The sequence below is a fragment of the Rattus norvegicus genome, chromosome 2, assembly GCF_036323735.1.
Source record: "Rattus norvegicus strain BN/NHsdMcwi chromosome 2, GRCr8, whole genome shotgun sequence".
Classification (NCBI taxonomy): Eukaryota; Metazoa; Chordata; class Mammalia; order Rodentia; family Muridae; genus Rattus; species Rattus norvegicus.
In genome coordinates this window covers 59,425,936-59,451,396 of record NC_086020.1, presented here as the reverse complement: position 1 = coordinate 59,451,396, position 25,461 = coordinate 59,425,936, and the positions used below count along the sequence as shown (strand labels likewise).

Sequence of the window (25,461 nt, the reverse complement as noted above, 5' to 3'; positions counted from 1 at the left end):
TGTAAGCTGCATGACATATGCCCTGCCATCTATAGTGGGCTCTATTCGAACCTTTGATGCTCAAGTGACTCCTCAAAGAAATACTAATGATCTGCGTTCAGTTTTAAAGTCACCGTACTGGCTGGTTTTGTGTCAACTTGATACAAACTAAATTCATCAAAGAAAAGGGAGCCTCACTTAAGAAAATGCCTCCATAAGATACAACTGTGGGCATTTTCTTAATTAGTCATCAATAGGAGAAGGTCCAGCCCATTGTAGTCAGTGCCACCCCTGGGCTGCTGGTCCTGAATGCGGTAAGAAAGCAAGGTGAGTAAGCCACGTAGAGTGAGCAAGTAAGCAGCATGCCCCCATGGCCTCTGTATCAGCTCCTGCCCTAGGCTCCTGCCCTGCCTGAGTTCATGTCCTGACTTCCTTTGTAAACGAACTGTGATATGGAAGTATAAATCGAATAAACCTTCTCCTCCCCTACTTGCTTTTGAGGTCATGGTTTCATTGCAGCAATAGACACTCTAAGACAGCAAGACCCTAAGACAGCCGAGCAAGGGCATAGTGCTGGGTCTGGTGGCATGTGCTTGAAATCTCAGGTCTGGAGAAGTGGAGACAGGAAGATCCTTGGTGCTCTCTGGCTAGCCAGTCCAGCTTAATTGGTAAGGCCCTGGACAATGAGAAACTCTTTCTCAAAAGATGTGCTTCTGGGGATGAGACTCAAGGTCGTTCACTGGTCTACATACACTGCTGCACACATGAGAGCGTGCAACTCAAGAGCAAGCATGTGTGCGTGCGCGTGTGTGTGTGTGTGTGTGTGTGTGTGTGTGTGTGTGTGTGTGCGCGCGCACATGCACAGCCTAGTATACACAGCATACTTCTGCACTCTTACACTCCCCACCATGAACACCCATATATACACAAACACATGCATAACACATACCATTTTGATGCAGGGACTCCCCTGTGCTTATATACTCCTGACATAATCTTACATTCAGCTCTTGGGCTGTCACTCTATATCTTGTCTAGGTCCATGCTTCTCTATATCACTATTCTCTGCTTCTCCTGGTTTTCTGTTAATCTACTAATTGGCTCGCTCCAGTTCTTTCTGATTGATTTAAAAGGCAATGCAGAAAGAGTGATTTGAGTGTAAGCCTAGGTCTGCATTCTTGTACTGCTTTCTGTGTTCTCTGTGACCAAATTACCTCTCGATATCTTCTCTCACCTTGTGTCTCCAATCATGGTAAAGCAGGAGCCGAAGCATCCTCAGAGAGAAGATGTGTCATTCTCACTGATTCATTTGTGTTTATCGAGGAAGACAGCATTGCTTTTATTCAAGAAAAAGTATTTACTTTAGCCTCCATAATAAAAAAAATTTTTTTAACTGTGAAGGTACCACAAGTTAGGAGTCCCTATGCAGTATTTCTCAAACTATAGCCTTTTAACCAGCTATATGAATTGCATGGGATGACTGGGGAGGAGTCTTGAGTTCCAGCCTAGAAGCCGGAGCCTACTAAGCAAATTGAGACCTGGATGGCTTTAAGTGTCCGGGAGATGATGTCATTGAAATATTCAGTGTATCCTCTGCAATATTCATCTCAAGGCTCTCATAGATAACCGTGTGCCACCTAATCAGCCTTTACTCTTCAGATTTCAGGCAATTTATTTATTGGTGAAAGTGAAAAATAACTGAGAAGAAAATCAAGAAATTATAATCCAAGAAGTTCAGTCTAGAACACAACAGCAAACTATTGCCAGCACATTGGGATTCTCTGCTGCCTCCTACTTGTGTGTATCCCTTAGACCAGTGGTTCTCGGTGTTCCTAATACTCCAACAAACACAGCTCCTCGTGTTGTGGTGACCCCCAAACATAAAATTGTTTCATTGCTACTTCATAACTGTAATTTTGCTACTGTTATGAACCATATGTAAATATCTGTGTTTTCTGATGGTTTTAGGGACCTCTATGAAAGGCTCACTCAGTCCCCAAAGGGGTCTCGACCCACACATTGAGAACCACTGCCTTAGACACTTCGGGTGGATGTCCTATTTGGGTTCTAAGGCCAGTTTAACTCTAGAAGCATGAAAGGGTAAACTTGTTGCCTAATTTCCATTGAGAATATAGGAGAGGTTTGGTCATATGCTATAAAAATAACATTACTCTCTCGTTTGCAAAGTAAATTGTGATTCCAAACATTCTTTAATTATTTCTCTTATTTTTTTGAGATTATAGTATAATTAAATCATTCTTTAGGGGCAATATATCAGTGAAAGTTTACATTGTTAGAGATGCTAAAATCACCATTTTGGGACTAATAAAGTAAATAGCAAACCAAGATTTAGCTACTTCTATAAAACAATTCTTTTCAAATATACAGAAGTCTCAAGAACCAGGTCAGGCTAGGATGTAAGAAATTTACAAATTCTTATTCTTGGGATGGGTTTTCCAAGTTAGTCTTAATCCCTGCATACATAGTCACTGGCCAAAAAAAATTTTTTTTAAATTGTGATTTGCCATAATGAAAATTAGCTCTCCTAAGTCACTGCGTTTGAGTGTATAAATGTTGTTAATAAAAGTACCTGTCGATAGATTTGGTCCTGGGAGACACGTCATATCTTAAATCGCTTTCTGGATTTGTTGAAATCTGTCTGCTAGGCAAGGTTTGTTCTTAGCCATAGCGCCTTTGACCACAAATAAAGTCTCTACCATCTGCTTTCACACTAGGGAGATGCTATTTGAATTCAGCGATGAAATAAAAAATCCTATTCACATAAATCCAGGTCTTGTTCTCCTACCCCAAGACATCTCCCGCTGAAACCACAAGAAAAAGAACTTCATTAAATAAAACGATGAAGTGTGAACATATGCTGTTCAAGATTATTGATACCCCCACCTACATCGCAGAACTCTTAATAATATTCACATAGCCTTAGATTTTATGTGTTTATTGGCAATGAGAGCTTCTTATAGTCAGGGCTTTGATGCCATAGTTTTGTCAGGCACTGGAGGACCTGGTAGGGGAGGTGCCTTTATTTTTATAGCTCCTGTTCCTCTTCAAGACTACTCATCAGTAGTTCATTCATTTTACTAAAATGAGAAAATGTGGGAAGTTGGAGCGAGAACACAGGAGACAAAGAAAATGAAGATAGATGAAATATACTTTACAGTTGGGGTGGGTAAAGGTAAATTCTGTCTCTTTAGATTCTCCTCTCCTGATGACTTCTGCTTTGGATGAAGAGGACATTGCTCAAAGAGGACAACTCATAGTCTTCAACATAGACCTCTGTTTAGTCTCAGGCTCCTAGCCTTACCCTTGGGAGCTGAGTTCTGAGGCTCCATTTTCCCCTTAGCCCCAGATCCAGAGTAGAAACTGATGGGTTGCCTCACTTCTCCTCAGTTCCTCCCTCCCTCCAGCGGAGGGAGATACGAACATGCCCTTCCCCTAAAGGACTTCTCTCTGCTTCTTTTTGTTGACTGCACCCACCAAGGCTTGTAAGTGGGTTAGAGAGTCCTAAGGTCCCTGGGACTCTGAATCAGACCATCCCTTATCTTCTCATTGGAATACAGGCCCTGAAGAAAGTCATGGGGGGATGAGGGACATAATCTAGGTCCCTATAGCTTCTTGTCCTCTCCAAGCAAGAGCCTCTCCTTAGAAGACAGAGCATTTGGCACTAGAGAAGCCTTCCTCCTCGCATCTTTAAAACTTTATCAGCCCAACACCTCAGGGGCACACAGGCATTGGGGGTACTTCTCTGCCACCCCCCACTTCTGCCAACAGCACTTCTGTTCTTTCAGGCTGAATGTTCCAGGGTCTCGAGTCAGGCCAAATACACACTTGCCACCCTTTTTTAACAGCTGCACCTCTCCTGACGACTGTGTCCATCGTAATTCAGACATTAATATTCACAGAGGAGGGTCCTGAGAGACTCTGTTCCCAGATCCTTTGACTTGCTCACCCACAACTCCATCTTCGTTCCAAATGCATTAGCATCCCTGCTAAGCATCACCGTGCTTCTTCACCAGCTTCCTATAGCCTGTGGTCCAGGGCAGACTTAACAGCACAGAATCTGGGGCTAGTCTGTCCGCATTCCAACTTGACCCCACCCCTTAATAACTCTATTACTTTAGGCAAGTTACTGAAGCCCTCTGCACCTCAGCACCGTTTTCCTGGAATCAGATAACACTTCGTACGCCCCACCAAATTGATCTGAGGATTCAACAGGTTAATACAGAGCCACCTGGCATTTAATGAGCGTGAAGTAAGTCATGGTTCTTATTACTGTTGTTACTGAAAGCGGTCCAAGCATCTAAGCCGGCATCCATTGGCTGTACAGTGGATACCCCAGAACTGCACCTCTGAGACTTCAGATGCTACCCTGGGGCTCTCTGAGAGCTTCTGAAGCTAATTAGAACCACACTTTAAAAGTCGGAAGCACGGTGGCCAATGAGTCATTCTTTGCTCTGACAGAATGAAGATTTAATTTGAGACATGAGCTTAGAAGAAATACAGAAAGCTTGGGAGAAAAGTAGTTTTCTCCCCTCTGCTGGGCCCAGGGACAGGTAGTTATGCTCTAGGAAGCCAGAAGGAGAGATCTGAATGGATTATAACCTAATGAGGCTGCCAAATCGGTTTTATTCTCCAATACAACATAATGACTGGCGAGTGTTACGGGCCCCGAGCCAAAATTATGTTCACTGGTAGCGTGATCTGGGTCAGGTGGGTCAGCCTCTATGGGGAATACTTTGAGAACAATCATCTTTCAAGTCCGGGTGGAAGCCTCGCTCGGCACTGAAGACAGTGATGGGCGTGGTATGAGCCGGATAGATCTGATCCACGTGTGTCACTGCAAAGTACTACAGACTGGAAACTGTGAAAGGGAGAAGAGAGAAGGGCAAAAGGGATCAGGAAAATAGACGGCGCAGGTGCTGGAGGGATTAAGAGGACGGCTGCATATGTAGCAGAGGATGGCCTCGTTGGGCACCAATGGGAGGAGAAGCCCTTGGTCCTGCCAAGGCTGTACCCCCAGTGTAAGGGAATGTCAGGGTGGGGAGGCGGGAAGGGGAAGTGGTTGGGGGGGGGAATCCTTATAGAAGAAGGGGGAGGGGATGGGGTTTTATGGATCGGAAACTGGAAAAGGGGATAACATTTGTAATGTAAATAAATAAAAAAAATCTAATAAAGTTAAAAAAATAAGAGGACGGCCGGGGATGACTTTTTTAAGAGCATCAAAGAATGGAAGTCAAAGTAGCTATTGCAGCGCTAGAGATCCCTAAAGTCGGCTGCCAAGCGCCCGGTGCCTTCTGAAGACTCAAATACCCAAGACAAATAAGGCTGCAAAATAAAACCACAAGAACAACCCGACTATTCCCAGCAAAACAGTATGTAAACATTTGCTAATGGGTTTATGAAGGGCGGAACAGAAGGAGCTGACGGATGAGGACGGTGATCACGGTCCATAGAGATTGCCGAAGCGTTAGAGTCCTCCGAGTCTTCAGCCATAGCAGGTGGCTGGGGACGCAAGTCACTTGAGATGTCATCCCTCGGTGTTCTAGTTCGTTCTGCCACTTGGGGAACAAGGAGGGCTCAATATATGTGGTAGTTCCAGACAAGCCCCTCAAGTTCCCAGAGGAACTTGAGCTCTTCACCGATTGGCTGGTTCCAAGGTTAGCCAGATGGGTGGAGCTCCCAGCAGTGTCTACACTTAGTGCAACTAGAGAAAGCTTTGGGCGTATCTGATACACTTTGCAGCTATGATACTCCAAAAATTCCCAAGTAGTACTACTTGGCGGGTGTCCGGCAAGTACTCACCCACGGCCACACTTCAATGCCGAGAGACGGTGAAAGAGCTTCTCTTTCTGAGCCATTTTTCCCTCTTATGTGGAGAGTGCCCATGGGATTGGCTTCTCTTTCTCACCTAGAGTCAATACCAAGTACTAGATTCACAGGTCGGGTTATCGTTTAGGTTCCCTCCCAACCCTGACAGAAATAAACGTGGGGAGGTGCGGAGTGTTCCAGAGTGCACATTTGTTTTAGGCGATAGTTTGCAGAAGCTGAGGGAAAAAAAATGCACGAAATCTTGGGACTTTTAAATAGACATGGACTTAAAATGGACGAGAGGATTTTAAAATAAAGATGAATTTTAAATGGATGGATGGTGATAGAGTGACGCATTTGATGAAACGGGAGAACAGATCTTTAGAACAAAAGACTTTTTGTTCCTCTAGGTTTTTGTTTTATCTATTTTGAGGGTTGTGGTTGTTGACTATGAATAGTTTCTGTGGTTTGTTTGTTTGCTTGCTTGCTTAACAAATGTCTGACAAATGACAACGTAAATGAGGGAGGATTTATTTTGGCTCCCAGGCTCAGGATATACAGTCTGCCGTGGTGGAGAAGGCGTGGTAGTGCTTAGGTGGTAGGAAAGTGTGGCTGGGCCTCTGGGATTAGGAAGCAGATTAGGAAGCAGAGAGAGAATGCCTTTCATTTCTTCGTCTTTTATTCAGCCTCAGCTCCCAAGTCTATGGAATGGTGCCGCTCACATTCAAGGTGGATCCGCTCTCTCCTCAGTTTATCAACTCTGGAAGCCCCACCCCCATCCACTCTTTGGGGCCAGAGGTGGGGGCTATACCTCCAAGGTATAGTGTTGAGCTGTCTGAGCAGAAAGGACAGTGATTGTCAGTGGAGAGTTACAGTAACCAGAAGGCCACAGTCAGGGGCTGTGGGACATACAGCGGATTTCTCAACACCTACTAGGACCTTGACCCCTGCTAGGACTTCAAGATCTCTCATCCTGTTGGTTTGGGGACTTCAAACGAACAAACAAAAAATAGTAATGTAACCAACCTGACAGTTTCTCAATTAAAGGTGATTCTGAATCCAGTCAAGCTGAAACAGATTCTCCATCCTGGTTTCTCAAGAGGGGTGCTCTAACCACTAAGCAACAGAGCTCTCCGCAGTTTCCTAGGGCAGTAAAGTAGTTGTGAGGTAGATTTGTTTCAGGTCTGTTAAGATTAGCGCAATAACAGAGAGCTTGCGAGTTTCCCTCCTAGCCCCTCCCTCTTCCTCATGGCCACAGGATCTAGTCACAAAGCTGCTGCAGACACCCGCCTGAATTCTAGTCCTGGCTCACTTTCCGTATGCCTTCTCAGACTTCCTGCCTTTGGCTCCCCTCTGCTAAATGCATAGAATTTGCATTTTGCTACTTTTTTCCATCGGTATTACTGGAACCTGGCTCCAGATGTTGAGGCTGCAAATGCAGAAACATCTGCCCATATAAAACCACAAAAATTCCAACGGGCTCTGTCTCAGACACAGGGTACCTCCTAGGGTTCCGTGGTCTCTTCTGGGTGAAAGAGTCAAGGTGCAAAATCATTGTCCAACTCCATTATTTGGACTTTATTAAAACTCTTCTCAATGGGGGAGGGGGAACCTCTTTGCCAAAATCTCTCTCTCTTTTTTTTTTTTTTTTTTTTTTTGCTTTTTGTTTTTGTTTGTTTGTTGGTTTTTTTTTTTTTTTTTTTTTTTTTAATTAACAAGAGAATCTGGGGACGGTTTCCTCCCTCAATTCTTTCACTGATCATAGTTCAAATAGCCATTAGGGGAAAACACTACATTCCTCAGAGTCACTGCTGCCCTTGGTCACTTGCCTCCAAGCTGATGGTATGTGGGCTAGCCCTGCAGGCCGAACTTTATGCACATCCACATGTATTCCAGCCTCCCAATGGAGAAGATGACTTCCACCAAGCCACACAGCCAGGAAAGAAAACGGGCAGAGATGTGCATCCGACTCTTCCTCCAAACCCGTGCTCCTAACTGCTTCCCTCAACTTTAGCCAGCCACCATAGGTCATGCACTAAAGGCCAAAACCTAAAGGCATGGGGACTTGAGCGTGGCCAGAGGGAAAACAGAGTTCTCTGAACTACTTCTCAGCAGTGTCTATGTGTTTGTAGGATGGCAGGTCCTTACTACCGGTCATTCTGTCTCTCGTTTCATAAGCACAGACTACCTCTTGTGTTAGGCCCAGTTTTAAGCACTGTGTATCAGTGGACAAAACAGACAAGAACAACGACCCTCAGCCTTCAGTTCCTACATTAAAGGAAGCAGTTAGGAACCTGAACTAGGAGGAAGGCAATGAATGTCATTTTTTAAAAATACATTAGACAATAGTGACCACTACAAGTGTGTGTGTGCAAAACAAAGGAGATTATAATGTAATTGTCATAGGGAGAAGACTCCCTGGAAAGGAGTGTTTTGAGTCAACTTGAAGGAGCAGGTTTGTTCATTCATCAGGATATGTAGCCATCTTGAGGAAGAGTGGTCCAAGTGGAGAGAGAAGCTGGCTCAAAGTCTCTGTGGCACATCCAAGGTATAGTGTTGAGCTGTCTGAGCAGAAAGGACAGTGATACAAAATATCAGTGGAGAGTTACAATAACCAGAAGGCCACAGTCAGGGGCTGTGGGTCATACAGTCCTGTGGTAGATTTCTCAACACCTGCTAGGACCTCAAAATCTCTCATCCTGTTGGTTTGGGGGCTTCAAAGGAACAAACAAAAAATAGTAATGTAACCAACCTGACAGCTTATCAAGCTACCCCCATGTCCCACTCTAATAACACACATTCAACTCAGATTTCCAAGGAAATGGTGATTACAATTTAGAACCAGCGAAAATCCCAATGTGTCATACCCTGCAGCTGTAGCCTCTGTGAGTTTCTTTCTCTGCAAACCAAAGTCTCTTGTGACCTCCTGTCTGTTCCAGGAAGCATCAGTCTCAGGGGTCTCTGATGCTGACCTCCAGGAAGACCTCAGGGCTCCTGCATGGTTTCTGAGACCCATGGCTCTGTCTGTGCAATTTTATTCCTTGCATCTGGACTCTGGCTATTGTATAGATACCCGAGACCCTTTAGGACTCTGACCACTCCTTGGCATTGTCAACTTCAGCCTGGCATGTGGCTGACAGTGTCCCTGATACCCCTTGCCACAATTCTTAAGAGTCAGAGTGCCCCGTCCACCTAAGGGAGTCGGTCTTTCTCTGGGACTCGGAATCTCTCTTGAGGTCTGGAGAGACTTCCAGACACCGTTTCTGGTTTGCTGGGCTGGACTTTCTTCTGTGGGGTAGCTTAACTTACTCCTCGCTTACTGGGCTGCCTCATCTTAGCTGCTGTGAATTCCTATCCATGATGTTACCCCTGGAGGCTTACAGCTAAGTTTTGGGGAGAGATGTGAGGGCAGCAGGGGGACAGACTGCTTGTCCCCACCGATGCTGCTTACGGTCACCCAAGGTGGATCTGAGAGATGTGGCTGGACTGGGGAGTCCTGGGATGATTGAGAAACAGGCCTGACATGGGATAGACCATCTACACTCCTGACTGATTAATGCTTCAAAATTCCTAAAGTTAATATAAAGATTTTTTCTTTTATTAATACCAACCAACATTCATACATACTTATGATTTTTAAAATTCAGATAATTCTGAATCTTGTAAGATAGAAGCTCCCTCCACTTTCCTGGTCTCCTGACCTGCTCAACCCCACCATACAGCAGGTCACCCACTCTTACAGCTTGCTATATACAGTTTTTCTTCTTGAGATTATAGAACAATTATATTTCTCCATTCCCTTTCCTCGCCAAACCCTCACACACACCCCTTCCCACTCTCCTCCAAATTCACGGTCTGTTCTTTTACCAAGTGTTACTCCAAGCACAAATGTATACACATTCAATATATATATGTATATATATATATATATGTATATGTATATGTATATGTATATAAGGATGTGAACTTTCAGACGGCCATGGGGAAACTGCCCTCTCAACCCTTCTAGTAAAAGTCTGTTGATGAATGAAGAGGTTAGTTTTGTGAAGCTTTTCACACATTGAGGATTCCAAGAGAAGGAGATGGAATTGTCACTAGGAGTTAACAACATTAATCAATTCAGAGCTGAAGCAGATCAAGTCCTGAACAGGTTACTGGGCAATGAGCAAATTCATAGTGAAATCAGGCCCAGGAGTGATCCCAGACGATGGGATTAAGTCTGGTGACTATACAACTGCTCCTCTTCAGGAACGCCCATGTCTCCAAGAGAATGTGTGTCTACTCAGTCCTAATCTGGCTCCAAAAGGCTGGAGAATTCCTGAAGGGACACTGGGAGACTCTGGTGTAAAGGAGCTGTGTCAGACTACGTGGGCATGGCTGTGTGAAGTCTCAGTGCCCAGAGCACTCGATACCAATGTCATTCGTCTTCACTCTTTGAAGCAAGCAAAGAGGAGCTTCCTGCTTCCTGTGAGCTGTAGAGGTGACGTAACCCCATGCTCCTGGAACCTCTCTGTTTAGGCAAACACGAACTTAATTGCTACAGTCACGTGAGGGAATGTAGCAAGCACACAGACAAAAAGTGGAAGACAGATCTTGGATAAATTCAGATCTTTTTTTTTTCATTAGTTCCACATCATTTTTGTTGTTGTTGTTGTTGTTGTTGTTGTTGTTGTTGTTGTCGTTGTTGTTGTTGTTGTTTTAAGAAGTGAATGGGAATGGTCATTCCACAATCGGCCACCAGAGGGCACTGATGCAAAACCCAATCAGTCTTACAACATATCGACTTTTTAAAAAATTATTGAAATGCTCTTCCTTGAATAGAATGCCCTCACCCCTTCACTTGAGGAAAACTTTGAATACAACTATGTCACACTAGAATTGACTGGAAGCACAAAATATGCTGCAAGCAATCATGATATGGGTGTGTGTTTTGGGATTGGTGTATGTAAATATCTTATTAAAAATAACCATATAGGGCTGGAGAGATGGCTCAGCGGTTAAGAGCACCGACTACTCTTCCAGAGGTCCTGAGTTCAAGTCCCAGCAACCGCATGGTGGCTCACAACCATCTGTAATGGGATCTGATGCCCTCTTCTGGTGTGTCTGGAGACAGCTACAGTGTACTCATAAATAAAATAAATATTTAAAAGAATAATAACTATATAGCTAGGTGTGGTGGGACGCACCTTTAATCTCAGGACTAGGGAGGCAGAGACAGATGGATCTCTATGAGTGAGGCCAGCCTGGTCTACACGGAGAGTTCCAGGACAGTCGGGGCTAAGAACCCGTCTCAAGTATACATGTGTTTGTATGTATGTATGTATGTATGTATGTATGTATGTATGTATGTATGTATGTGAAATATACATAATTATATATAATAACACATGTAATATATAATTGAAAATAAAAAGGAGCCCAGAACATGTGCAGAATAACCACACCTTTATGTCTTGAGCTTGCGTCTCTGGATTCTCTACTTCCCACTCTTTATCACCCCTTCGGGTTTGGCTCTTAGCAAACCCCAGTGAGGCTGTACTGCAAACAGGGTGTCTGAACAAGGGCTGTCTTCCAACCACAGCTTTTCTAGGTGATAATTTCATGATCTTCAGAGAGCCTCGGCTCCCACGCCTGTGGAACTGAAGCTTGCAAAACCTTTCCTGGTGTGTAAGGCTGCTCTGATAAAGTCGTCCCCAAACACATTCTGGGTGACCACTTCAAGGCTGGCACTTCAGGGGATTACATGGAAGGTTCATGATCACTAAGATGCTAAAAACGAGGGCTGCCACTATTCCTACAGCAAAGACATGGAAACTGTCACGTGTGTCAAAGGTCTCACACACCTAACAAACAGCAAGAAGGCATATAACGCCCGTGTCATTTTTACTCTCCACACCGCCTTCCTTTAGAGGGCAGACAGAAACTATGCTAAACTTTGCACATCTAAGGTTGACAAATGTGGTAGGTGCCTGTGAGGGTTAAAATGGATTTTTCCCCTTGACGGTCTCTAAAACATCACCCATAAGACTGTGTGGGGTTACCCAAAAAGGGTTTTCTGGCTTACATTACCTGAAGTGAGAAGACCCACCCTACATAGGAGACATATAAGAGAGCCCTGAGGAGAATCCGTTCTGTTTTTTGCCTGCTCCCTTTGTGTCTTGTTCAGGTGTTCATCTACTCTACTGCTGCTACTGCTGTTGCCATCCTTCCCTGAGCTTCTTCAAACCTCCAACGTGGACTGAAGACCAGTGACCCTCCAGGAATTCTCCAGCCCTTCGGAGCCAGATTAGGACTGAGTAGACACCCATTCTCTGGGACTGAGCACCTGCTGGGTCCTGGTTTCTCCACCGTGAAGACGGCAATGGGCAATGTTGGACTACCCTGCTCATATTGAGAAAGCCAATCCAATCAAGGTCCTGTTAATAGAGCTTCCTTTTTTAAGGTCCATTCCTACAGAGAACCCTGACTGATTAAGCTCTCAAGAGTTGCATGGTGAAGCCAATGAATCTGCGTCCAAAGCAGGTTCTAGGGGCTGTTGGGGTTGTGAAATAAGACTTGCTTTGAAAGATCAAAGGAACTCTACAAAACAAAGAATTCTTATCTGCATTATTTCTATCAACCCCACGATGATCAGATTCATCAGAAGACTGGCAGGTCATACGGTGGTGATACACACGAACCGTAATCCAATTTTAAAAAAAGATAACTTCAAAGAAAAGTAATCATGCTAAGCAACAGGCAACCCAAGAGTCTCTGAGCTGGGACAAAGATTGAAAAGGGGGCTCTGAGACACAGTCACAGGTAGTCCAGGACCCAGAAGGTAGCCAGCTGCACATGGGTGAAGAAGGGCTTGCAGCGGGTGACAGGGTTGCAGGAGCCTGACTGCTAACAAGGTAAGGTTTCAGAAGGGAAACACCTAGCCCAGAAAGCACTCCTGAACCCCAAGTGACCTTAGTCTTGTAGCCGAAGAGAGAGATGATTACTGCTTGTCTCTGAGCCGGCCCCCATCACAGCTTCTTGTAATCAGGGGTTGTCTTGCAGTACCAGGAGCCTGCTCAGTAAACTCTTCATAGGCTCAAATCGAAAAGGCCTGGCATCTGCCTCCTCCACCACAGGAAGAGGCCTTGCCAACATCTGTCCTGGAGCATCAGTGTCAACAGCTTTGGACAGCGGCAGCCCCAGAGCCCTGGGCCCGGTGTGTTCTTGTTGCACAGGCAGTGGGAAGAAGAGGCCGGCTGCCGCTCCAGCAGGCCAGACAGAAGCTAATTACAGCAACCTGAACCTGCCATGACTAACATGCTTATTTAATTTCAGATGTTTGTTTGTTGACCTACAGAAATCAAATATAGCGGCCTCCTGGGCCAGGCCTCTTCTGGGGCCCTGGGAGTAATGTCTGTGTGCGGAGCAATTACGCAGGCCTGAGTCTAGGCAGGGGTTTGGTTGCGCGGCAATACCTGGAACGGAATCCACTTGGAAACAGGTCAATTCTGTGGGGAGTGTGGTTCAACTTGGGCATGACATGAAAGGCAGGAAGCAGGCGGCCGGGAGGCTGGGGCCAGTGAAGTCTCTCCAGCATGTTTAGTTTCTGATAACGATGATCTTTCCTTCACTGAGACCCCACTCTGTCTCATGTCCTCTACACACGTACACGTCTATCCCATCTGGCTTGGTGAGACAAGTTGGGCTTTTTGTTTTGTTTTGTTTTGTTTTTCCAATTCCAGGTTAAAAAGCAAAACACTGAGCCTCTAGACATTTAAGTAACTGGCCTGCGGTCATGTGGTAAGAGTAACACAGGTTCAGGACTTCTAACTCAAAATCTCAAAAGCACCCCAAATTGATTTTTTTTGAGTCCTGACAATGATACCGTGACTGGAAAATTTCACACCTGATTTCATGTGGTCGCTGTAACAATGCAGGCACAGTGAAAGTGTTCTGTAAAATGATCTTCAGGCTATGCAGAGGAGGTGTATGGAAAACAACAGGATTTCATACTTAGACTTCAATTTCATCCCCAAGGTATTTCATTATCCATGAGAAAATACCCCCAGCCGCCATTTTAATATGAAAGAATTTTAGCCCTAAGAATTTTGACCGAAGGACACTTGATCTGGGTTTGTGGAAATTCTTTAGGCACACCCCATAACATTTTTTAACTGAGCGCTTAATACAGAATCACTTGGTATTATGTTAGTCCTCACACTAGCTCTGTGAAGTGAAGATTATCATTAACCCTCTTTCTGGATGAGGAGACTGAGGACAGTTGTCTAAGAATAAGAGATTTGACATTCTCAGCCCTCCTCCTGCAGCCAGGCCTGGAATCACTGTGCAGAGCTAGTCCCGTGAAGGGGATTTTATAAAATCCTACAGTGTGGAGCTGTGATTCCAAACTACCCTGTCTGGCTTCAGAGCCTGCACTTTTCCCAGGCTCAACGTTACTGTTGATGCTACTGTTGTCTGAGAGGCAGCAAGAGCTGTGCCCACAGCACATTGAGGAGGCCTCTCTAACCCAAGTGTGATCCAAGCAAACCTTGAACAGAGTTAGAAGGGAATGGAAATGAGAAAGTCATTGCTAAGACTACCCCCTGAAACACATCTCTGACATCACCTAGGTACCCCGGTGGCCTGGTGAGAGCCCATCGAAGCACACGGGCCTGGAGAGGCCTTCAGTTGCTGAGAATGGTGGTAATGACTACTAACGATTACTGGGCATCAGGTAAGTACATGACATTGTTCAGAGCCCCACCGTGCCTTTTTGATCTGTTAACGTTCCCATTTTATATACAAGACAACTGAGGCTCAAAGAAGGGCTAGAAGCCCTGACAAAGGTGATCAGAGAAGGAGCAATATCAGACTGGAGTAGATCTCAAGACTAGACACTCCCAAGCCAGATACTTTCTGCCACTGAAGTCACAGGGTGATAGGAACTCACTTAATGTCGGGTGTGTTAAACTTAGTCACCTACAGAACGAAGTCTATTCATTCCTTTCCTTTATAATAGGTAGGAAGTGTGGAAAGAGAGGTCTTTTTAAAAAATGTGAGAGACAGATGGTGGTAACTCGTGGGTGTGATCTCAGCACTCAGGAGACAGAGGCAGGAGGATCTCTGTGAGTTTGAGACCAGTTGGGTCCACAGAAAGACCTGTCTTTTAAAAAAAAATTAAGTATATGAAGTTTTAAAAGCTGTTACTAAATAGGCAAAACTTTCTAAAAGGATGAATTTTTGTTGTTTATTATAGTCAGTTTAACCCAAAAAATGTAAGATGGAAATGCGATTTACACACACGAGCACGCATGTACACCTTCACTAGCCTATCATTGAGAGAAGATTCTTCTCTGTGAAGAAGTGCACAGGTGTTTCCTAAATGAATGAAATTCCAGGGCCCCAGTCATGAGCTCTGACCCCCCTGCTCTTATAGAAATCCCCACGAAAGCTCACAGGACTAGAAACGGACCTTACTGATTTGTCAGATTCTTCCTCAGTCATTAGTCATGAGTTACAGGGCAATTTAGAAGCAGCACCGGGGGTCTTCATCAGCAGAGAGAGGGGCTCTTCCCGTCAGCACCCTCATCCCCAATGGGAGAAAAAAGAGTTCACGTGAATCCAACAGCTTTGAGCAAAACTCAGGTAAACAGGTTTACCCCACATTTGTTTAGATTGGAGTCACAATTCTAAGAGAGAAAAATTGCTAGAAATATTTCTTCATCAACAGTCAATTCTGAGTGTCCCCACGCACCTAGCATCTTGTTATGAATGAAATGAATGTGGACCAAAGTCCACATATTTAGCCGTTCTGTGTGATGGGTTTATTACTCCATACGCTGCTAAGCCCCAGAGACTGCCATTTAATTAAACGCAGAGAAGTATTCATGGAGAGATTTCTAATTTACCGTTTCTATGCCAAGAGTCTCAGAGGTCTCATTTCCGTTTAGAAAATTCTACTGCTGCAAAAAGAGGGATTAATGAAATTAACCGGCTTCCATCTTTCCTAAAACTGAAACGTGTTCCTCCGTGAACTCTGGGTTTGGAGCATAGGTCAAAAGTGCACCCTCTCTACAGGGAAACCCTCTACCTTCATGGCCCTGAACACACACACACACACACACACACACACACACACACACACACCAACCACATTCTTTAATTTTCAAATTCCATACAGAGCTCTCTCAGGGCTCATGCCTCTTATGACCAAGTCTCTCCAGCCCCTCTGAGGAGAGACTGCTGATAGAAGAGGTCCACGTTCAGATCTGGAAAAAGCATCCTGCCCATCATGGGGGGATACGATAGCATTGTCAGCTCCAGGGGGCAGTTTTGACTTCTGGTCCTCCTGTGAGCTTTCTTGTCTTTCTATGAAAAGGTCAAAGGAATGTCTAGCTTCAGAGAAACGCTGTTGAACAACTTAAAACATGAGGCCAGGCCTCCATCTTGCCACACCCATCCTGGTCCCAACACAGTCTCATTCTTTTAGTCTGAGGGTCTTGTTTGGGGGGGAGGTGTTGTTTTTGTTTGTTTTTATTTGTTTTTGTTGTTTTTTTGTTTTTAGAGTTTTTGTTTACTTTTAAGACAGGGACTCACTGTGTAACTCTGGCTGGCTTATAACTGCCTAAGTGGACCAGACTGGTCTCAAACTAATAGAGATTCTCTGTTTCTGCCTTCTGGGTGCCAGCATGCTCTTTTGAAAGGCTTGGTTTTTGAACACACGTCTTCGTCAATTGTTCAACCCACCAAAGGGCTCTGTGTCACCAGCAGCCTCCTACCCGCAGTTATTGCTGTCAAATGATCCCCTTTGAGGCCTTCTGATCCTGTTACCTCACCAAGTGGTCTCTGCTTTTGCTGTCACCCTACCTGTACCCCACCTTTGTTTCCTCAGTGAAGGCTGCACCACATCTTGCCTGATCTGCCAGCATCTCTCCAGAAGGACGTTCTCCCCAACACACTGAGGTTTGCGCGCTGCCAAGAGGCTCCCCCTAAAAGACGGTTTCAGGTTCTGCCGTTCTTCCATGCAGAAGACTGCAGAAGCTGGTGACTGCCCCGAATGCCCCTTGATCTGCTTGAATCCCAAGCACCAAATGGTGACTGCCATCTGCTTCTTCAAACTCATCCTCCAACGCACCCATCTCCCTCCCTGAACCTGCCAACATCCCAAGCCTGAGGCCGGAGGTGCCAAATCTCCCTCTCGACTCTGCCTGTGAGAATCCTACCTCTATCTTTTCAAATGCTGCCTTTTTCCTGCAGGCGATTCTAACCCCAACCTAACTTATCCCTTCCAGCAAGCATACCCTGGATGTAGGAGCTGTTTCCTTGTACATCCACACTGTGCTTGACACCTTCCACAAGATGCCACTCCTGGCCCGGCCATGAACTAGCTATGAATTTGCCCGAGCACTTCATTGGATCACATTCAAATGTGTATTCTTGTAATGTTTAGGACAATGTCCTGATCATGTGTCAATACTCGGCACATATTAGTGACTATAGCCATGAGGGGTAGACCAAATACATGTGTTCTGCTTTTGAGAAAATTGGGAAGATTTTTAATCATCATTTTTGTTAAGAAAAGATTAGGACAAAGCGGTATGCTAAATGGTTTGATAATATATAACATTCCAAATAAAATGTTAATCAACTGAGCGCCCTTGCCCACAGCTGAGCTACCGCCAGCAGATTCTGGTGTTTCTAGTGTATAACACTGTCGGCGCGTGCGTGTGGCCTTCTAACGTAGCCCACCCCTTCAAAACCGGCTTTGGATGCCCATCCTCAATCCTTTGTCCCTTTTCTCGGTGGCTTTCTTTATAGGCTTTCTTTCTTTCTTTCTTTTTTTTCTTTCAAACTCAAGTTGGTACTGAATTTTTGGCACTTACAAACCCATCACTTTAAAAAGGGAGGACAAAAGTAATAAGCAGGTCCAGATTTGTGTTTAGCGCCCCCCCCAAAAAATGTAATTTCTCCACTTTAATCGGATCCAGCCAAATGGCCAGTCCAATGTGCAACATATGTCCGGCCAACTGGCTGGAGTCGGTGCATTTCATTCCGTCTGTGGATTAATGAGATTATGGCATTGTTAAAAAGAAGCAGAAAAATGCTAATTTGACATCTACTATGATATACTTTACAGTTTGGGGGCTTTCTGCATTTTAAGACACTTTTAATTACGTTGTTATGCTGTGCCAATGAGGACCATATGCCCATTCTTGTCCCTCCAGTGCTGTCTTCACAGTCACCTGCACATTCCCAGGCTGTGCAGGCGACAGAGACCTTGCTTACAGTAGCCTCTGCTAGAGAAAGAAGGAAGCGGGCTTCTCCTTCACCTGTGCAGCAGCCCTGTGGTGGGAGCTGTTCCTGAAGCCAAGAAGACTCACCTCTGTGTTAGAGGCTCTTAGGCTGAGGGGCTGGGGTCTTTGGTTTGATGAACTGACCATGAAAGGACCACTTCAAAATTGTAACAGTCTGACTGCGTTTAAAAAAAAATGGGCACAGCGATACTCACCAGTGTCCCGCCAGTCTCCTTCTCTGTGACTTGGGGAGAACTGTAGCGTTGCTGTTCAGGGCGCACTGCCTACATTTAAGAACTTGTTCGCACTTCTGCATTTTGCACTGGGCTGCGTGCTACTGCGCTGCCCTGAAGGGTGTTGGGGATGACGGATGTGGCATGTGCTAACACGCGGGATATTATTCTGTCCTTTGCAAACGCTCCGGGCAACCCCTAAACTTAGCCCAGCAGAGCTGTGCCTTCCCGCTTTGATCCCGAGGAAGGTCTTGTGTCATCGTCATCTGTTTTGTGGTGGCAGCTTTAACAATGCTCCGGATAAAGGGCAGCATGATTTATCCCTCCTGAGGCTTTCCTAGGGATCTATCTGGAACTGACAACTAGACTCTCAAAAAGAAAAAGAAGGGGGATGGTGGCTGGGGACATGGTTCCGTGGGTGACTGACTCCTGAGTCTGGCTCTCCTGCACTCATATGAAAGTCATAACTCTGTAACCCTAGCGCTAGGACAGGGAGACAGGCAGGACCCCAAAGCTCATTGGCCAACCGACCTAGGCAAATCAATGAGCTCCGCTATCAATGAGAGACCGTGTCTCAAACACTAAGGCGAAGAGCAGCTGATTTTGACCTCTGACCTCCATGTACCTGCACACATGGTGCACAGCTATACAGACCCACAGACAGAAAGCTAGGAAGCAGGCAGGCAGGTAGGCAAGCAGGCAGACTTCTTACGCTAAATGAAAAAATGACAGTAGCTGGACACTTATAAAGCACCTACTGTGTGCCAGCTATCATTCTAAGCACGTCGCCAAATGAACTCGCTTAATCCCTTCGCTGCAAGGCCAGTACTATTACTGGTATTTCTTTCTTTCAGATAAGGAAAAAAATGGAGGCACAGACATGTCAAGCACACTGCCCAATGTCACCCAGGTGAACGCTGTTAGAATTGTCATTTGAACTGAAGAAGTCTGGGAGAGAGACCATTCCCTTAGCTGCTATACAGTATGCAAAGAAAATGATAAATCCAGCCATTCCACTGAAAGTATAAAAAAAAAGAGTAGACATTTAATGCAGAGGCATTTTTAACATTTTAAGGTCCCAAAATATGAAATCGTGCATATATTTAGTTAAGCATCGGCAACCATTCAGCAAGGTGGTACACAGGGAAACTATGTGAAACAAGTCCACGCATATGCGCTCACACCCATCCAGCAAGAACACACAGGGAAGACGCAGAGCTGCTTCTCTTTGCCACCCAGCACCTGCTCCTTTCCCACGCAGGAAGCTGGTGCTTTTGCCTGCCTGCTCTCTGGAGGACAATAGAAAGCCCCCAGTTGTAGTGGAACAGGCAGCGTCTACACACCAGCAGGCCTGGCACAGACTTACAGGAAACAATGTTAACCCCAGGAACAAGAGGGAAGACAGGAGCAGTGACCCAGGAACTTGAGGGCTACTGCAAAACAGCTCTGGAGAAGTGCCACACCACCCAGGCAAGGGGAAGAGGAGGAACAGGAAAGAATGTGTCTTCTTCCTCCGGGCCTGCTGCAGCCCCGGGGAGATCCTGAAAGAAAAAGTTCCAGTGAGGTAAGGGAGAGAAATCACCTCTCCGGGCGTTTCCAGGTGTGGTGGGCGGGGGTCGCAGGTGAGCTCCAGAGTCGGATTGGACATGGCTGTAAATTCCACGTCTCCTCTTTCTGGTTGTGAGATGGTGAATTAGACCCCACACCTGCCTATACTTTGTTCACACCAGGTTTTCCTTAGTCCTCTTCTGGTTGCCTCAACACTGAGTCATACTGACAACCCACAGGAGCTACCCCAGGTTGCCCTCCCGTTCTCATGTCTCCCTCAAAAGCCCAGACAGAATTCATTCTTAAGGGACACATTAGTTCTCACCTCTGTACCTTTGTGCTTTTTGTTCCTTCTGCCTTTCCTTCCTCCTCCCTTTTGATTGAACCTACTGCACACCTAATCAAGCCTTGTGTTTCGGGTAATCACACTTGCTCCGAGGAGCCTCCCTGGTTATTTCCAACGTGCTCCCAGGAACCGTGTGCTTACTGTCGGGGAACAAGTATAACCTCACCCTTCCGGCTGCTGTGACATAGCACTGAGAACCAACACTCTGCACAGGGTGTTTATTTCTCAGTGCACCCACCACGGGTGTGCTGGAGACCTGTCCTGGGCACAGACCTACTCTCCACATTGACAGCACCATGCTCCATCCTTCTACCTCCTGGATTTCACTTTCTGGTTAGCAGGCAAACCCCATGAGCGTAAGGCTTCTCTGTGCCTTGTCACTGTTGTACCTCAGCTAGTGTCAAGGACATACAATGAACTTTACCAATGCGGTTGACTAAATGCAGAAGTGTCTATGCATCCAAGGTCCCCCTTGTGCAAAACTCAGGAAACAAGATTCCTATTAGTTATATATATATATAATGACAGCATTACAGAGCTCCTGACATGAGATAGAAATCAATGAAGAAAAGTGTGAGTTCAACCTGTGCTTCTGACCAGCCTGTAAATTCTATGGAAGACTTGTATTCCCTAGGTTGTCTGTATGTCAGTGTGTCTTAATTGTTAACTATAGGCTGGATACTCAAATACACTATTCACATGCCTCTTACTATCCCAAATAATGAAATATACGTGAGTGTAACACCTGCATTTTGGAGGCAGAGGTAGGAAAGTCATTCTAAGTATCAGGCCAGTCTGGTCTTTGTACGAAGTTCTGAGCCAGTCAGGGCTTCACCTGTTTTGAAAAATAGATAGATAGATAGATAGATAGATAGATAGATAGATAGATAGATAGATAGAATCTTGTATACAACCACCATAGTCATTTTCAATAGTAGTTCTGCATAGTTCTCTCCCCCCTCACACACACACACACACACACACACACACACACAGAAGGGGAGAGGGAGAGAGAGAGAGAGAGAGAGAGAGAGAGAGAGAGAGAGAGAGAGAGAGTCAGTCTCTGGGAAACACCAGAACATTTTTAAAGGACAAAGGGTTAGCCTGCTACTTTATTCAGTCACTGAGGGATACCTGATGCCAGCTAGAAGTTGAATCAGAGACAAAGACAGATGAGACATGAGACGTGTCCTGGGGAAGTCCCCATCTATTGATAGGACTGGGCACAAGAACAGTCATTCCACTGGTGGAACTGAAAACAACTCGGCATAGTACCACAGCCTCCCAGAAGAGGGAGTTAGAGAACAGCCTAGTCAGTAATGGCGTTTGCTAGCGTGCTCTTTCCAAGACTCAGGGCTCTCATTCACCGTCCTAGGGGAAGATGGGAACTAGTTCATCAGCGTCTTTCTCAAAACACTGCTTCAATACATCATAAAGGCCAGCTCCATTGAACAAAGAAGTCACTGAGGACATGGTCCTCATCTGAATATCTCACTGTCACCCAAGTCTACAAGGCAGGGCTTGGAACCCGTCCAGCTGCACTGACAGGATTCAGGATTTCTAAGCACTGGCCATTCTCTTCCACCCGTATGGGTGGTTGTGTGCATGTGTGGCTGGATTTGTTTTTCTCCACAGGCTACTTTAAGTGCAAACCTAGCCTTCCCCTCTCATGATACTTTGTTTTGTATCTTAAAAAAAACAAGACCCAAATAAGATTCAGAATGGTTATTAAGAGCCCAAGTTAATTAAGTGCAACAAAGTGTTACTTTATAATCTGAATGAGCTCCTTCCTCTCTGTCCCAAGCATGGCTTCAGAAGAAAGCCCAGCACGTGAAGCGATCCATTGGCAGAGCCAGCCTTCTGAACAGGTGGCGGGACAGTCAACTAACAGCTGTAAGCCTCACACTCAAAAGGCTTCTTTGACCCACACCCTATCCCCAGCTTTGAGCACCACAGTCTCCCAAGATAAAGAACATCACTGCTTCCATTCACTGAAAACAATATTTCTCAAAACCATCAAATGCAACCCAGGACATTCTAGACACGGAAGGCAACAGGCCCGGTGAAATGTAAGCCTTGGAACAACTGAGTACTCTGGAGTGGTATCAGCTCCTGTGTGTGGGATCCCAAAAGGCCATGGCCCCCCGTGAAGCTTATTGTTTTGCTAGGGCCACTGAGACAAAGTACCATAAACTGAGTGGCTTCAACAACTTCTCACTGTCCCGAACTCTTGGTTTCATATGGTTGTTACTTGGTGTGTGTGTCTTTGTCCTAAACCCTTCAGATAAGAACACAGGTCAGGGGATTAGTGCTCACCTCATTTTACCTTTAGTTACTTTGATAGAGACCCTCCTTCTAAATACAGCCGCATACTAAGGCAGTAGGGGATAAGATTTCGACATTCGAACTTGGGAAGGACAAAGTTCAGCTCAGAACAAGGAATGGGGAGAAACGGTGGAATGAAGAGACGAAGGATTCTATCAGGGACCCACCAGTGTGGGCAATAAAGAGGGTTTGGTGATAAAGGGTTGGGAATGGTAGTGGTGGTGGATCATAGCCACCACCTCCCTGTGAATGGTTTTCAAGCTTCATCATCCAGCCATGATAACTGTACTGGATGATTGTGTGTCAACTTGACACAGACTGGAGTTGTCACAGAGAAAGGAGCCTCCCTTGAGGAAATGCCTCCCTGAGACCCAGCCATAAGGCATTTTCTCAATTAATGATCAAGCGGAGAGGGCCCAGCCCATAGTGGGTGGTGCCATCCCTGGGCTGGTAGTCATGGGTCCTACAAGAAAGCAAGCTGAGCAAGCCAGGGGAAGCAAGCCAGTAAGTAATATCCCTCCATGGACTCTGCATCAACTCCTCATTCCTGACCTGCTTGAGTTTCAATCCTGACTTCCTTTGGTGATGAACAGCAATGTGGAAGTGTAAGCTGAATAAACCCTTTCCTCCCCAACTTGCTTCTTGGTCATGATGTTTTGTGCAGGAACAAACCCTGACTAAGACAATAACATCCATCTCACTTTCCACATGCACATGCCCAGTGGCCTGCAGGACACAGGCTACTTGGACAACCTGTCAACACCTTACTCAAACGGGAAAATAGAAGCTGAGCTCATCTCCTTTCTATTGTTGCTGCCACCAACCTTCCAGGGGTTTGCAATCCCTCCATCCCCAATCTAAACTGGCACCAAGGCCCTCTGCTCTTGTGTTTCCGGCATCCATTCCCCTTTCTCAAGCCAAACGCCATCACTTCTCCTTCAGCCACTATCACGGGGGCCACAACAGATCTCCTGCTGCCGTTCTTTGTGTCTAACCTTCCTAAGCATTGCTCTTATGAACACAGCTCTGCTCTAAAACGTTCCAGGGCTTCCCTACGACCACAGGAAACGTCTCAACTCTACAGCCTAGCACCCTAAGTCTCCACAGTCAGGCCCTGTGTCTGATCATCCACTCTTCCCCTAAACATCCTGAGGAAGTGTGGAAACAAATGAATGGACACCCTGGCGCAACTCTCCATCCTACAAGATGACGCTTAAGTCAGCCCATTTCCTGCCACCTTGTCAATATAACGAGAGCTCCCGTGCCCAACATTTCCCCCTTCGCCTCTCGAAATCCAGCCTGTCTCCTACTTCTGTAATCAACCTGCTCCATCCATTCCTGGCATTTCCTGATGGTCGGGAATATCTTACATCTACTTCTTTCACTGGCAAGTACTACATCTTCTTAGAGTTTTCACTGCTTATTCCTACACGTTGTCTCATTCCACAAGCATTCCTGTGAGTGTGTCTTACTCCACAAACTCCATGAAGGCAGACACTGTATAATCCTCATGACACATAAGAACAGCCTAAAACTTATAAGTGCTCGCCCATTGACAGGCACAATGCTATTTTTTTTTTAGCATTATCTTATTTAATTAAAACACCAATCCAATAAGGTAGTTACTGTCATTACCCTCACTTCATGGGGGACGTGGACATTGCAGGTTAAAAGGATAAAATAATTGGCCCAAAATTAACCTAACTAGTTAATTAACCTAGTAGGGGACAGAGCTGGGGGACCTGTAAACCCTGCTAATTGTGCCTTTACGGAGGAAGTATTTTTGTATATGTTTATGAATTGACGAATGCAGTGATACCAAAATGAACAGAATGTGTGGCCCCCTTAGATATCCATATCCTAATCCCAGGAACCTATAGATACAGTAGATTAAATTTTGAAGAGGCATTAGGGATGCAATTGACTCCCTAATGCTAATCAGGGCACCTTAAAATAGGGAAATCATCCTTCTTGTTTTTTTATCCAGCTACCTGGATGGGTTCCTAAGAAGAGGATGAGGGAATCAATCGATAGCTCTCAGGACGATGCTATGTGTGGATTTGAGATGTCATTGCTGATTCTCCAGAGGGAGGAAGGTGCCTCTGGAACTGAAAGCCCTTGGAAGACTAAGAAGTGAATTTGGCCTACAGCCTCACACAATAAGACAGAAATCTGTGTCAGATTTCTAACCTATGGAAATGCAAGGTGGTGAATTTGGTTATTATAAGCCATCAAACCTATACTGATCTTTGTTTTATATATTTGAGTTCACTGTAGCTGTCTTCAGATACACCAGAAGAGAGCATCAGATCCCATTACATATGCTTGTGATGCAACCATGTGGTTGCTGGGAATTGAACTCAGGACCTCTGGAAGTGCAGTCAGTGCTCTTAACCGCTGAGCCACCTCTCCCGGCCCTTGTACTGATCCTCAATGAAGGCAGCCGACTCGGGGCAGGTTGATTACAGATCCTCAGCCAGATCTAAACTATCCCTAGAACTAACATTGACTGTCCCTGTGAAAACGGAGCAAGCTGTTCTCTTTAGAACCCAAATACCTTCTCCTACCTCAACTGCTCTTGTAGGAGGAGATTATGCCCTGCCCAGTATAACCTGTTTTCTGGGCGGAGCCTTTCCTATCCTGTCCCTGCAACCGTTCTGAATACGACTTTACCAAGAACGACACGCAACTGAGAGTGACACGTTAATGACAAAAATTTCTCGGGAACATTATTACAATCAAGATATGGATGGTATCCTTTTAAAATACCATTACTAGTGTTTTTATTCCAAAGCACTTTCCATGTATTATGTTAGGTGTCTATGCCAGGCCTTAAGTGTGCATAAGTGGCAGTTTCAAGTGAACACCATGGTTTTTTGGATTGCAGTTTTTGAATTGACTCCAAGAATTCTATTCGTAAGATTCCCGAATA

At 45.4% G+C, this 25,461-nt stretch overlaps 3 long non-coding RNA genes across 3 annotated transcripts; 2 read left to right on the top strand and 1 right to left on the bottom strand.

Moving 5' to 3' along the window:
* Positions 1-7,489: 7,489 nt before the first annotated feature.
* On the bottom strand, positions 7,490-12,860 carry LOC134485853 (uncharacterized). The gene is made up of 2 exons (XR_010064127.1): positions 12,756-12,860; positions 7,490-8,370 (listed from the first exon to the last, which is right to left on the bottom strand). It is a non-coding gene; the product is annotated as an uncharacterized LOC134485853 (long non-coding RNA).
* Positions 12,861-12,924: 64 nt separating this feature from the next.
* LOC134485852 (uncharacterized) lies at positions 12,925-17,432 on the top strand. The gene is made up of 3 exons (XR_010064126.1): positions 12,925-13,285; positions 14,415-14,518; positions 16,676-17,432. It is a non-coding gene; the product is annotated as an uncharacterized LOC134485852 (long non-coding RNA).
* Positions 17,433-19,506: 2,074 nt separating this feature from the next.
* Positions 19,507-22,414, top strand: LOC103691481 (uncharacterized). Its single transcript, XR_590948.3, has 2 exons — positions 19,507-19,874; positions 22,009-22,414. It is a non-coding gene; the product is annotated as an uncharacterized LOC103691481 (long non-coding RNA).
* The last annotated feature ends 3,047 nt before the right edge of the window (positions 22,415-25,461 follow it).